General features: G+C 41.0%; 1 non-coding gene and 2 pseudogenes across 1 annotated transcript; 1 reads left to right on the top strand and 2 right to left on the bottom strand.

Annotated features, from left to right (window-relative positions):
- Positions 1-1,262: 1,262 nt before the first annotated feature.
- Positions 1,263-1,331, bottom strand: LOC134484232 (transfer RNA alanine (anticodon UGC)). The gene has a single exon. It is a non-coding gene; the product is annotated as a tRNA-Ala (tRNA).
- Positions 1,332-2,217: 886 nt separating this feature from the next.
- Positions 2,218-2,778, top strand: LOC134484071 (presenilin-associated rhomboid-like protein, mitochondrial; annotated as a pseudogene).
- Positions 2,779-3,292: 514 nt separating this feature from the next.
- Positions 3,293-11,460, bottom strand: LOC134484203 (presenilin-associated rhomboid-like protein, mitochondrial; annotated as a pseudogene).
- Between the last annotated feature and the right edge of the window lie 1,434 nt (positions 11,461-12,894).

Here is a 12,894-nt window from a genome sequence, read left to right as displayed (position 1 = left end):
ACTGGCTCGCTTAAGGATCTCTTGCCTACTTTTGCTCTGACTGCCTCCCTCTGTGTGATCCTTTGTGGTCCATACTGCGTGTCAGTCACAGGACCTTGTATGTTCTACACAAATATTCTAAAACTGAGCTACATTTCCAGCTTCCCTGTGTAACTTTTACACCAGAGAGAACACGATTCCCCCTCCTGGTCAACGACATACGTATGACTCTTTTATGTACCTTATCTATGTCTCAATTTACACATAAAAAGGCAATGTTCATTCCCTCGATGTGAAATGGTTCCTCATTGAGAATGTATGTGTTCTACACACAACCCTTTATCGGTGTATAAACTTGTATGCAAGCACTTTATTTGACCTAATACTAGGTGTTAGAGTTGGTAACATTTAAAATCTACACATGATCGGATAAGTAGAGATATTAATATGATTATGCCTTTCAACACAAATATTTCAGTAATGTTTTGATATCTAGGCAAGCTTCAAATTTAACTCAGATTTACAGTACAGCTGAACAGTACCTGTGTTCTATTTTCTGCATAAAATAAAACTCAACCTTTTAAAAATAAAAGAAATCATAATTCTTCAAAACATGGCAGACCCACAATGAATTGTCAGTATCATGTCAAATTAATAATAATGAGTGACTGCAGGGTATGTCAATCGGGCATAAGTTGGGAAGATGGCATTGAGAGTTTGGGTAGAGTGAGGCTAGGAATGTGGTCATGAATGGGTGCCTCCAGTGGGCTTCGGTTACTGACATGTCTGAGACTCAGACTCTGTGGCTCCCTGACACGGGTTGAAGTTATTTCTTCAGCAAGCAAATGTGAGTTTGGAAAAGCACCGAGGAAGGATGAACCTTGAAGATCAAACACAGGGTCAAGGGGAGAAACATAGAAGAAAGTGTCCTGATCCTGTCCCTGAAACAGACTTTTCTCCTACACAGTATCCTCCCTTATTTCTCTCAAAGCAGAAGTCATTCTTCCTTGACGTCGTTCACCCGAGAAAGCATACCCACTAGGAAACTGCCAGCAGCAGGAAGGCAGAAGCTGTGAGGAAACATAATCCCAGAGCGATGACCACTCTGTATTCCCCAGACTAAGAGGTCTCCATGGGAACGTCTTCAAGGTTAGAGTGGAATATTGTTGTCACGGTTATAGATGAGCACTTTGACCATACGGCCCAGACTACGGAGGTCTTTACCGATACGTCTTCTAGATCCTGTCTAGAAACTGATCCTGAAGAGAAAATAGCAAAAAGCTTGGAGAGGCCGGGAATCGAACCCGGGACAACATACGTGCAAGGTATGCGCTCTACCACTGAGCTACAACTCAAAGCCTCCATTCTGACCTCTTTCCAGCCTATATGAACTGACAGAGACTCAAGCTACGTGTTATAGTGCCTGAAGATATTTATATCACATATTTGCATATCATTATCGACAATTTTTATTTCATCACTTCTATGGGAAAAGAATCGATTTCCAATGCAAACAAAACAAGAACAAGAACCACAACAAATTTTGTGCTCTGCAAAACATGGCAGACCTACATCACTTGAGACTATTGTGCTAAATTCATTAGAATGTGCTTCTGAAGGATTAGGAACATCAGGCAATATTGAAGCAGGGATTGGGTAGATGGCATTCTGAGTTTGGGTACAGCGAGTCTACGGTTGCCTTTAGTCTTCTGGGCCTCCCTTCTATGGAGCCTACCAGGAACTCTCTCAGACCCAGGCTCTGCGCCTGCCCAAATCCGGGTATAAATTTTATCTTAGGCAACATTGTACATTTACAAATGTTCTGAGGAAGGAAGAACCTTGAAGATCAAACGCAGGGACAAGTGAAGAAGCATACAAGAGAAGTACCTTGATCCAGCCTCTGAAGGAAACAGGAAACAGGTTTTTTTTTAATCATTAGGTCTAGCTTATATCAACTCGACAGAAGGCTTTAATTCCACTATAGAGGTCACAGGCTGTGCATTTGAATCAGCTATATTTAGCTATTTGAATCACCGAAATCCAGGGTACAGAGTAATGTTGATGACATAAAAGTTAATGGGTGGAAAGCATACGACCACAAAACAAAGTAGACATCAGAAAGGAGATCCACAAGTGGTGTAATAGCCTAGGTGGTGGCCAGAAGCGGGTGACAGGCATCCTAATCACCACATCTCTCTCATTCTGCTTATGGACACCCTGCATTCCCTGCATCTGACCATGCACATATTCTGTACACACAACCCAGCCTCAGAAGTCCTTTGGTCTCCAAGTTTCTGTCCACAATTTCTCCTTATTCCTCACGGCACAAATATGTCTGTTTTGTGCAGCTTCTCATCCAGCATCGAGAACATTCTGGGTCAAGAACAAGTTGTACCCATGTTCATGTCTTCCGTTGTTATTTTCAATTTTGTCAGTTATGTGTGTAAAGTTGCTACATTAAAATAAGGACCTTCCCTTGGTGCTTCGGGAGCAGTCATGGCAATTCTTGCTGCGTTCTGCACCACGATTCCAGACCGGAGGCTCCTTATCATCTTCCTCTGCGTTTTTGCCTTCATGGTAGGCAATGCCTTAAAAGAAATCATTGTCTTGGAACCAGCAGGGAGGATTCAGGGATTTGATAAGTTTTTATTTTGGAGACGCATCTTATTGGAACTCTCTTTGGAATAAGGTATATCCTATATTGTCATGACCTCATTTGAAAGAACTAGACAGCCGCAAGTGAAAATCAGGCATAAAATAAGGACTAAGGACCCCAAGAAAGGAGATGGCTCTAAGTGAAACAAAAGACTTGAGACAGCTGTGAGTGAAACAAAGGAGACCACTATGATGGTGCATCTGACCCTTGCTGCCTGATATAGTCTCAGCATTGGCTGCCGCAGTGTTTTTAATGTCCTCAGTGTATGTCTAAACAGCACACTGACAAAATTGTGACACAGATGAATAAAACTCTACAAAATAACGTGCTAATGTATTAGCAATATTCGATCAATCTCAGAGCACCAACCTTTCCAGCTAATTTTCTGAACACACATCGATTCTCTCTTTTTTTTTTTTTACCACTTCAAGATGTGCTTTATTCAACCAGTAATACACTTTTTGGTCCTTTGTAGTTTCTCTCCTTTGAATTCATGTCTTACTGCATTCAAACTGTGATATTAACACACCAACGAAGCATACCCTGTTGTGCCATAAAGCCATAGTACTTAGTACATAGTACTTAGTACTTAGTACATAGTACATAGTGGAAGTTAGCCACCGTTGGTCTGGGATCCATGCATCTATCTTCCGACCGTCAAGGAGAATCAAGTGCTCGCCTCTGGAAACCCAGAAGCTTGGCTACAGATAATGCTCCTATCACTGCATCACCTAGGTCGCCATGGAAAAGGGAGTCCACAAAGACGTTGGTTTCCATGGCAACCGCAAATGCTCCTCTCCTATTCAATAAATAGGAATGTCCCACCCAATCCTCCATTCCTTTCTCTCAAAGCAAAACCCATTCACCCAAGTCATGTATCACCCGAGGAAGCACACCCACCAGGGAAACTGCCACCAGCATGAACGCAGAGCTTCACCCAAGGTGTGAAAAAAACAATCCTGAAGGCACAGCCATGCTGCATTCAGCAGACTATGGAGGGCACATTGAAATGTCTGTATTATAGATGAACATTGGGGTTATGGTCAAAGATGCGCAATGTAACCAATAAGAACCTCGTAGCATATAGTTAAATCCTGTGATATCTTGGCAAATAAAACCAAATCACAAAACGAAAGTAGGGATGCTGGGAATCGAACACAGGACCACTGACATGCAAAGCAGTTGCTTTACCATCCAGCTACATAACCAAAGTTCTGAGTTTCTCCATAATGACCCATATAAAGCAAGGAAGACTGACGTAACACGGCTACAGCTACAGTGAACTGCAGCATTCTTACAGCCTGTCAGGATCTGCGTCTGTTCACTGCCTACAATTAATAATTTCAAATTAAGGGCTGTTACGGGATTTTTATGCTATTTCTTTTACGAGAAAAGAAAAGATTCTCAAGAAAAAGAAAGTAATATTAAGAACAAAGAATTATTTTCTTTGGAAACTGTGAAAAATGTTTATAGAAAAATGCGCACAGGTACAAAAAGGTTAGACCAATGCAAGGCCTGCCCACTTCAGACCTGTCCACTCCAAAGTCCACAAAGACCCTAAGTCTCCATGACAACTACAATGCTCCTGATCTCTGCATAGTAACTAGGAATGATCCACCCAATCTTCCCTTCCTTTCTCTCCAAGCATAACTCATTCGCCCTTGTCACACGAGAAAGTACACCCACTAGGGAAACTGCCAGCAGCATGAAACCAGAGCTTCACGCAAGCTGTGCACAAATTACTCCTGGAGGTACATCCACGCTGTACTCACCAGACTATGGCAAACTCCATGGTGATATCGTCTCGATTATAGATGCACCTGGTAGTCATGGTCCTAGATGAGTGCTTTAAGCAGTAATTATACATATGTAGCATATAACCCTCCTAACAAAGTTAAATCCTGGGATATGTCACGAAGAAACTGAAGACAGAAAAAGGAGACTTGAGATGCTGGGAGTCGAACCCAGGACCACTCCCACGAAAGGTAGCTGCTCTACCATTAAGCTACATCAACAAGCCTACACGTGATTCAATAACATCCAATATCAACATAGCGAGACTGGAGCAGCATTGCTACAGTGTGCTGCACTATTCTTAGAGCAGGCCAGGATCTGCATCAACTCTTAATGGACCATTGGTAACTTCCCATTTACTGTTGTTACGGGAGTTTTATGGTATTTCTTTTATGAGAAAGGAATCTATTCTCAAAAACAAGAAAGTAATGGTATTATATAATCAGAAGCCTTTTTTTACCAACTATGAAAATTATTTATAGAAAAATGACAACAGATACAAAAAGGTTAGGCCAATGCAAGGAACGATCTCCAGCTTCAGACCTGCTCACTTCAAAATCATGTGGGAGCCTAAAAAAATAACCCTTCCTACTTGTCCCCCTCTGACTGGAAGAACTGAGTTTTGGGTCTATGCCTGTTTCTGGTTGCTCCCCATAGTTATATAGTGACTTAGTACTGGTTTTGTGAAGTCTTTATTTTTCTGGACTCAGGATATACTGGCTCACTTAAGAATCTCTTGCCTACTTTTGCTCTGACTGCCTCCCTCTGTGTGATTCTCTGTGGGTCATACTGGGTGTCAGTCACAGGGCATTGTATGTTCTACACAAATGTTCTAAAACTGAACTACATTTCCAACCTCCCGGTGTAACTTAAACACGAGAGAGAACAGAATTCCCCCTCACGGTCACCGACATACTTTATGTCTCTTGTATGTACTATATCTATGTCTCATTTTATACATAAAAAGGCAATGCTCATTCCCTCGGGTGTGAAACGTTTCCTCATTGAGAATGTATGTGTTTTACACAGCACTTTATCGGTGTATAAACTTGTATGCAAGCACTTTATGTGACCTAACACTAGGTGCTATAGTCGGTAACTTAAAATCTATACTTCATCGAATAAGTAGAGATATTAATACAACTATTCCTATCAACACAAATATTTTATGTAATATTTTGATATCCAGGCTTGCTTAAAATTTAACTCAGATTTATAGTACATTTGAGGAGTACCTGTGTTTTATGTTCCGTGTAATATAAAACTCAAAATTTGGGGGGAAAAAAGCAATCTTAAGCTCTTCAAAACATGGCAGACCCACAATGAATTGTCAGTAGCATGTCAAATTAATAATAATGAGTGACTGCAGGGTATGTCCGGTCTGGCATAGGTTGGGAAGATGGCGTTGAGAGGTTGGGTAGAATGAGGCTGGGGCTGTGGTCGTGAATGGCTGCCTCCAGTGGACTTCGGTTACTGACATGTCTGAGACTCGGACTCCGGGGCTCTCTGACAAGGTTTGAAGTTATTTCTTGAGCAAGTAAATGTGGATTTGGAAAAGCACCGAGGAAGGATGAACCTTGAAGATCAAACACAGGGTCAAGGGGAGAAACATGGAAGAGAAGTGTCTCGATCCTGCCTCTGAAGGAAACAGAATTTTACCCTTCCTCTTACCTATTAACAACTCTACTGAAGGCATTTTTTTCACTAACGACTTCACAGGCTCTGTATTTGCATCAGCTGCTATTTGGCAGTTTGAATCACTGCAGTCCAGGATACAGAGTTATGTTGATGATATAAAAGCTAACTGTTTGGAGAAATTCTGGCCACAAAAGGGAAGTAGTCATCAGAAAAGAGAATAATAAAGAGGTGCAAAGAAGACCCATGGCTCCAACCTTATGTGGAGCACAGGATTGCTTTCTCTGGCAGCAATGGGAGGAGAGGCCCTTAGTCCTGTGTGTACTCATGCCATTACATCCATGCCAGAGACATCACAATGACAACATGAGATGGGCAAGGGGAGTTTGCCATTCTAGACACACACAGCACAATCTTTTGGATTCTGCCTCTTCAAGCCCTCAATGTGGTCCTTTGAGGTGGGCGTCATTAGTTGCTTTCCATACACAGACCCAGAATGCATTGTTCAGAATGATGGAATTCTCCAGAGGAAGGGGTCAAACCTGGCCAATACCTGTATGGACTTAGCATCAAAATGTAGAATGGCAATTTGAGAGGAGAACACTGTAGGGAAACATGGGTATTCTGAGTGATACTGATACAAATCTGTATGGAGAATAAATAAGCAATGTACCAAACATCAGATCATCACTGAAGAAGCAGCAACACAATTATAGCACTAAAAATATCATAGCAATAAGTGATTTAACTAAGCTACAGAAACCAAGACTACTTAGCATCATCAGAACCCAGTTCTCCCACCACAGCAAATACTGGATATTCCAACACACAGCAAAAGCAAGATTTGTATTTAAAATCACATATTATGATGATGATGGAGGACATTAAGAAGAACATAAATAACTCCTTAAAGAAATACAGAACAACACAAGTAAACAAGTAAAAGCCCTTAAAGTGAAAACACAAAAATCCCTTAAAGAATTACAGGAAAACACAACCAAGCAGGTGAAGGACTGGAGGAAAACCACGCAAGATTTAAAAATTGAAATAGAAACAATAAAGAAAGCACAAAGTGAGACAACACTGGAGATAGAAAACCTAGGGAAGAGATTCAGAGTCATAGACACAAGTATCACCAACAGAATAAAAGAGATAAAAGAGAGAATCTCAGGGGCAGAAGATACCATAAAAAACATTGACACAATCATCAAAGAAAATGTAAAATGGAAAAAGTTCCTAGCCCAAGACATTCAGGAAATCCAGGATACAATGAAAAGATCAAACCTAAGGATAATAGGTATAGAAGAGAGTGAAGATTCCCAACTTAACAGGCCAGGAAATATCTTCAACAAATTTATAGCCAAAAACTTCCATAGCCTAAAGCAAGAGATGTGCATAAACATATATGAAACCTATAGACCTGCAAAGATGGACCAGAAAAGAAATTCTATAGAACATTCCATCCTAAAACATAAGAATAACCCTTTTTGTCAGCACCTCAAGAAACCTCCTCCAAAAGTGACCATAGAATCAGTCACAATACAGGCCACAACAAAAAGAATAAGATTGAAAGTATTCCATGAATGTTTTCAGACCAACACAACTAAGGCTGGTCTTCAATAACAAAAAAGGACAGAAAGACCACATACATATTGAAGTTGAGCAACCCTCTACTCAATGATAACTTGATTGAGAAAGAAAAAAAGCAATTCAAGTTTTAAACTTTAATTAAAATGAAGGTACAACATGCCAAAATATATGGGACACAATGAAAGTAGTGGTAAGAGGAAAGTTCATGGCTCTGAGTGCCTCCAGAAAGAAACGGGAGAGTATACACTAGCGGTTTTACAGCACACCTAAAAGCTCTAGAACAAAAAAAAAGCAAATACACCCAAGAGTAGTAGAGGGCAAGAAATAATCAAACTCAGGGCTGAAATCAACCAACTAGAAACAAAAAGAAAAAGATAGAACAATCGTTAGCACAACTAACCAGAGGGCACAGAGAGAGTATCCAAATTACCAAAATAAGAAATTAAAAGAAAGACTTAAAACTAAATCTGAGAAAATTAAAAAAAATCATCAGATGCTACTGCAAAAGCTTATACTCGACAAAACTAGAAAATCTGGAGGAAATGGACAATTCTCTAGACAGATACCAGGTTCCAAAGTTAAATCCAGATTAGATAAACCACATAAACATTTCCATAACACTTAAAGAAATAGAAGAAGTTACTAAAAGTCTCCCAACCAAAGAGACCCCAGGACCAGATGGGTTCAGTGCAGAATTCTATCAGATCTTCATAGAAGCAAATTTCCTGAACAAAACACCAATGGCTTATGTTCTAAGATCACAAGTGGACAAAAGGGATCTCATAAAACTGCAAAGCTTCTGTAAGGCAAAGGCTTACAGAAGGACAGTAGGACAAAATGGCAACCAAAAGATTGTGAAAAGATCTTTACCAAACGTACATCCGATAGAGGGCTAATATGCAAAACATACAAAGAACTGAAGACATTACACTCTAAAGAGCCAATTAACCATATTTAAAAATGGGGTACAGGGCTAAACAAAGAATTCTCAGGTGAGAACTATCGAATGGCTGAGAAGCACCTAAAGAAATGCTCAAACTCCTTAGTCATCAGGGAAATGCAAATCAAAATAACCCTGAGATCCACCTCGAATCAGTCAGAATAGCTAAGATCAAAAACTCAGTTAACAGCAGATGCTGGCAAGAATGTGGAGAAAAAGGAACATTCCTCCATTGTTGGTGGGATTGCAAACTGGTACAACCACTCTGGAAATCAGTCTGGAGGTTCCTCAGAAGATTGGACATTAAAGTACCTGAGGACCCAGCTATACCTCTCCTGGGCATATACCCAAAAGATGCCTCAACATACAACAAAGACACATGCTCCACTATGTTCATAGCAGCCTCATTTATAAAAGCCAGAAGCTGGAAAGAACCCAGATGCCCTTCAACAGTGGAATGGATACAGAAAATGTGTTACATCTACACAATGGAGTACTACTCAGCTATCAAAAACAATGACTTCATGAAATGCATAGGCAAATGATGGAACTAGACAGTATCATCCTGAGTGAGGTAATCCAATCACAGAAAAGCACACATGGTATGAAGTCGCTGATAAGTGGATTTTAGCCCAAAACTCAAATTACCCAAAATACAATCCACACACCACATGAAGCTCAAGAAAAAGTATGAGCAAAGTGCAGATGATTCACTCCTTCTTAAAAGGGGGAACAAAAATATTCATAGGAGGGGAGGTGGAGGCAAAGTTTATAGCAGAGATTGAAGGAATGGCCATTCACACCCTGCCGCACATGTGGCCCATATATATACAGCCACCAAAACTAGTTAAGATGGATGAACCAAAGAAGTGCAGGCCGACAGGAACTGGAGAGAGATGTCTCTTGAGAGACACAACCAGAACATGTCAAATACAGAGGTGAATGCTAGCAGAAAACCATTGAACTGAGAAGAGGGATCCCCATGGGAGGAATTAGAGAAAGGATTGAAAGAGCTAAAGGGTCGTGCAACCCCATAAGAACAACAACGCAAACCAACCAGAGCTACCAGGGACTAAACCACTACCCAAAGTCTATACACAGACTGACCCAAGAATCCAAATGCATATGTAGCAGAGAATAGACTTGTTGGGTCACCAGAGGAAGGGGAAGCCCTTGGTCCTGCGAAGGTTGGACTCCCAGTGCGGAGGAACGTCGGAGGAGTGGTAAGCTGGCTGGATGGGACAGAAACACCCTTATGGGGAAAAGGGAGGGGGAGGTGGAGGAGGGAGGGGTTGGGTGCTTAAGGACAGAAAACCGGGCAAGGGGAAAAACTTGAAATGTAAATAAAGAAATATAACCTATAAAAAATTATCCGCTTCAGGAATATCACTGCTGGTTCCAAGACAATGATTACTTTTAAGGCATTGCCTGCCATGAAGGCAAAAACGCGGAGGAAGATGATAAGGAGCCTCCGGTCTGGAATCGTGGTGCAGAACGCAGCAAGAATTGCCATGACTGCTCCCGAAGCACCAAGGGAAGGTCCTTATTTTAATGTAGCAACTTTACACACATAACTGACAAAATTGAAAATAACAACGGAAGACATGAACATGGGTACAACTTGTTCTTGACCCAGAATGTTCTCGATGCTGGATGAGAAGCTGCACAAAACAGACATATTTGTGCCGTGAGGAATAAGGAGAAATTGTGGACAGAAACTTGGAGACCAAAGACTTCTGAGGCTAGGTTGTGTGTACAGAATATGTGCATGGTCAGATGCAGGGAATGCAGGGTGTTCATAAGCAGAATGAGAGAGATGTAGTGATTAGGATGCCTGTCACCCGCTTCTGACCACCACCTAGGCTATTACACCACTTGTGGATCTCCTTTCTGATGTCTACTTTCTTTTGTGGGCGTATGCTGTCCAACCATTAACTTTTATGTCATCAGCATTACTCTGTACTGTGAACTTCGGTGATTCGAATTGCTAAATATAGCTGATTCAAATACACAGCCTGTGACATCTATAGTGGTATTAAAGCCTTCTGTCGAGTTGATATAAGGTAGACATAAGGATTAAAAAAAACTGTTTCCATCAGAGGCTGGATCAAGTTACATCTCTTGTATGCTTCTTTACTTGAACCAGCATTTGATCTTCAAGGTTCTTCCTCCCTCAGAACATTTCTAAATCTACAATGTTGCCTAAGATAAAATTTATACCCGGATTTGGGCAGCTGCAGAGCCTGGGTCTGAGAGAGCTCCTGGTAGGCCCCATAGAAGGGAGGCCCAGAAGACTAAAGGCAACCGTAGACTCGCTGTACCCAACCTCAGAATGCCATCTACCCAACCCCTGCTTCAATATTGCCTGATGTTCCTAATCCTTCAGAAGCACATTTTAATGAATTTAGCACAATATTTTCAAGTGACGTAGGTCTGCCATGTTTTGCAGAGCACAAAATTTGTTGTGGTTCTTGTTCTTGTTTTGTTTGAATTGGAAATTGATTCTTTTCTCATACAGGTGATGACATAAAAATTGCCGATCATGATATACCAATGTGTGATATAAATATCTTCAGGCAGTATAAAAGTAGCTTGTGTCGTTGTGAATTCATATAGGCTGGAAAGAGGGTCTCCAGGGGGCTTTGAGTTGTAGCTCACTGGTAGAGCGCATACTTTGCATGTATGTTGTTCCGGGTTCGATTCCCGGCCTCGCCAAGCTTTTTGTTTTTTTCTCTTCAGGATCAGTTTCTAGACAGGATCTAGAAGATGTGTCGGTAAAGACCTCCGTAGTCTGGGGCGTATGGTCAAAGTGCTCATCTATAACCGTGACAACAATATTCCACTCTAACCTTGAAGACGTTCCCATGGAGACCTCTTAGTCTGGGGGGTACAGCGTGGTCATCGCTCTGGGATTATGTTTCCTCACAGCTTCTGCCTTCATGCTGCTGGCAGTTTCCTAGTGGGTATGCTTTCTTGGGTGAACGATGTCAAGGAAGAATGACTTCTGCTTTGAGAGAAATAAGGGAGGATACTGTGTAGGAGAAAAGTCTGTTTCAGGGACAGGATCAAGACACTTTCTTCTATGTTTCCCCCCTTGACCCTGTGTTTGATCTTCAAGGTTCATCCTTCCTCGGTTCTTTTCCAAACTCACATTTGCTTGCTGAAGAAATAACTTCAACCCTTGTCAGGGAGCCCCAGAGACTGAGTCTCAGACATGTCAGTAATCGAAGCCCACTGGAGGCACCCATTCATGACCACAGCCGCAGCCTCACTCTACGCAAACTCTCAATGCCATCTTCCCAACCTATGCCAGATCGGACATACCCTGCAGTCACTCATTATTATTAATTTGACATGATACTGACAATTCATTGTGGGTCTGCCATGTTTTGAAGAACTTATGATTTCTTTTATTTTTAAAAGTTTGAGTTTTATTTTATACAGAAAATAAAACACAGGTACTGTTCAGCTGTACTGTAAACCTGAGTTAAATTTGAAGCTTGCCTAGATATCAAAACATTAAATAAATATTTGTGTTGATAGGAATACTCATATTAATATCTCTACTTAACCGATCAGGTGTAGATGTTAAAAGTTACGAACTCTAACACTTAGTGTTAGGTCAAATAAATGCTTGCATACAAGTTTATACACCGATAAGGGCTGTATGTAGAACACATACATTCTCACTGAGGAACCATTTCACACTCAAGGGAATGAACATTACCTTTTTATGTATAAAATGAGACATAGATAAGGTACATAAAAGAGTCATAAAGTATGTCGGTGACCGGGAGGGGGAATCCTGTTCTCTCTGGTGTTAAAGTTACACAGGGAGGCTGGAAATGTAGCTCAGTTTTAGAACATTTCTGTAGAACATACAAGGTCCTGTGACTTACACCCAGTATGGACCACAAAGGACCACACATAGGGAGGCAGTCAGAGGAAAGAAGGCAAGAGACCCTTAGGCGAGCCAGTATACCCTGAGTCCAGAAAAATAAAGACTTCACAAAACCATGACTAAGCCATTATATAACTATGAGGAGTAACCAGACACAGGGAAAGGCCCAAAACTCATTTCTTCGTGTCAGTGGGGGATAGAGTGAGGGGGTGGATTTTTAAGGTAATTGGTAAGTTTGAAGTGAGCAGGTTTGAAGCCGGAGAGCGTTCCTTGCATTGGCCTAACCTTTTTGTACCTGTTGTCATTTTTCAATAAACGTTTTTCTAATTTGTTTTTAAAAAAGATTCTTGTTCTTAATACTATTACTTTGTTTTTGTTGAGTATATTTTCTTTTTTCAT

The sequence above is a fragment of the Rattus norvegicus genome, chromosome X (genome assembly GCF_021556685.1).
Source record: "Rattus norvegicus strain SHRSP/BbbUtx chromosome X, alternate assembly SHRSP_T2T, whole genome shotgun sequence".
Lineage (NCBI taxonomy): Eukaryota > Metazoa > Chordata > Mammalia > Rodentia > Muridae > Rattus > Rattus norvegicus.
The sequence above is the reverse complement of the archived record's forward strand: the minus strand, read 5'-3'. Positions and strand labels throughout refer to the sequence as shown.